This window comes from Coenobita brevimanus, chromosome 47 (assembly GCF_032717465.1).
Source record: "Coenobita brevimanus isolate Jiangsu-jjx chromosome 47, ASM3271746v2, whole genome shotgun sequence".
NCBI lineage: Eukaryota > Metazoa > Arthropoda > Malacostraca > Decapoda > Coenobitidae > Coenobita > Coenobita brevimanus.
This window is the reverse complement of record NC_137000.1, coordinates 10,736,631-10,739,130: the sequence shown is the minus strand read 5'-3', so window position 1 is coordinate 10,739,130 and position 2,500 is coordinate 10,736,631. Positions and strand designations below refer to the sequence as shown.

General features: G+C 47.8%; 1 protein-coding gene across 1 annotated transcript in view; it reads right to left on the bottom strand.

Annotated features, from left to right (window-relative positions):
• The window catches only part of LOC145398943 (uncharacterized), a 176,529-nt gene that overhangs the window by 125,745 nt on the left and 48,284 nt on the right, over nt 1–2,500 (bottom strand). The gene's annotated exons all lie outside the window — the stretch shown is intronic.

The following is a 2,500-nucleotide window of genomic DNA, read 5'->3' as shown; positions in this document are numbered from 1 at the left end:
CTATTTTCAGTCTATTAATTTGACTTCCAATTTCAACCTCAGCCCCCATCGCAATTTCCAGGTCATTTTCCGCACACTCTAATTTTGACTTCATGACCTATTTTCTGACCCCCACCCCCATTTGACCCCCAGAATCTTGACCCCCATCTTTGTGACCCCCCACTGACGTATCTGACCCCATATGACCTCCATTTCACCCATGATCCCACCCTTCTGACCCTCTGACCTCATTCAGCTACATCCCACCTCACGATTCAACTCCTTAAAACTCATATCCTTTTAACTCAATCCCTTTAACTCATATCCTAACCTCATCTGACCCCCATTTGACCCCAGTTGAAGCCACTCCGACCTGAGCCAACCCATCTGACCCACATTTTGACCTCACCTGACTCGCCTTGAACCCAAAATATTGACCCCATAATCCTACCCTCTTCTGACCTCAATTCTGACCCCCAAGTGACCTCATTTTACACCTTTCTGACTCTAACTGCACCTGACCTTGGTTGAACCCATCATTTGAACCCATTCCTCTGACCCATATCCTGGCTCCATTCGCCCCATCTGACCCCGCTTGACCTCGACTGACCCCATTTGACTGTATTTGACCCTTAGTGACCCTGGCTCCATCTGACCCTATCTGTCCCCGTCTGACCCCTATCTGACCTCATTTAACTCCACCTGACTCTACTTCTTGACCTCATGTAACCTATTCTGACCTTCCCACCTGACCCCACCACTCTGACCTACGTGCTGACCCCAGTTGACCCCATTTGACCCCCACATGACTGTAACTGCCTCCATATCACGACCCCACTTGACCCAGTTTAACCTCACCACCCTGCAGCCCATAACCCGACCCAGTTGACCTCATCTGACCCCAGCGCCTGACTCCTGCATGGGTATCGATCGTAGTCTTGTCGCTACTGTCTCTCTCTCTCTCTCTCTCTCTCTCTCTCTCTCACACACACACACACACACACACACACACACACACACACACACACACACACATAAACAATTATTCATTCCCATTCTCACGCTGTCTCTTTCCCACACTCCTGTCTGCTGTCCTCTCTCTCTCTCTCTCTCTCTCTCTCTCTCTCTCTCTCTCTCTCACCCATTTCCAGGCCTTGTTCTTCCTTCACACACATACCTTCACTCCTAGTACTTGAACGGGTCGCCTTCGTGTGGTGGCACTGATATAACTGGGCGACTCACCTGCTCACACAATCGTCCCTCAGCTACTTTCTTATCCCCCGAAAGGACGATGGGGGACTGCAGGAGAGGGGGAACTTCAGCCTGCAGTCCACTGGGTTCACGTCCAGATTACTACTACCTTTACTCTTCAAATATCGTTCTAACACCTCTACCTCAGCGATTTATTCTACAATTCAAGGCCTCATTATCCTCGTGTCTGTTACTGGTGCAAATTATGTTGATGTTAAAATGCTATGACACACAAGACAATGCTTGAGAAGCGATAGGAAAAATAAATCGCTGAGGAAAAAACGTAACGAAGCCTTCTGTGCCACCTCTCCTCCTCCTCCTCCCAAACGATCTATTATAGTCAGAGGTCAAAGGTCACGAGACTTTGACCTCTCTCAACCTGAACTGTCTCGTTTCTCTTTGTTTGATGAGAGAGAGAGAGAGAGAGAGACTACAAATAGCCAATGGATACAGATGAAAATGGATAGGCATGTAGGTAGGCACGTAGGTAGGTAGGTAGGCAGACAGACAGGCAGGAAGACAGATAAATAAATATTGATAGACAGGTAGGTAGGTAGCTAGGTAAGTAGATAGGTAGGTAGAGAGGTAAGTATATAGGTAGGTAGGCAGAGAGGTAAGTATGTAGGTAGGTAGGTAGAGAGGTATGTAGGCAGGTAGAGAAACTGATAGATTTTAAAAAGGCAGAGTCATGGAAAAAATAGACAAACAGAGACTTAGAAAACGAAATAGACAGAGACAGACAGGTAGACAGACAAAACCTCAGTAGTTAGGTGATGCACAGACAGACAAAGACAACAGCTAGACAGACAGACAGAAAGAAAGCTCCGTTATCCGAACAAGAGACAAACATGGACAAACAGACATGGAACAACACACAAAAACACTTATCACGACTGTATGCAACATCACACACACACACACACACACACACACACACACACACACACACACACACACACACACACACACTCATGTCACACCAACCCTTCATCTCACACCAACCTGCCCCACACGCCTCACCACCATCATCACCACTCCAAGTCATCCTCCTCCATTCCTGCTTACACCTGACGGCCGGAAACACAGGTTAATGGGTTAATAGCGTCAATGGCGGCCCGTTAATTGCCTCCATTAGGTCGCCGGGTTATTATGTTCGGTTAATGTCCGCGTGAACTGATTGCAACTGGAAACTGGGCGTGCAAAGGTCGTGTGTGTGTGTGTGTGTGTGTGTGTGTGTGTGTGTGTGTGTGTGTGTGTGTGTGTGTGTGTG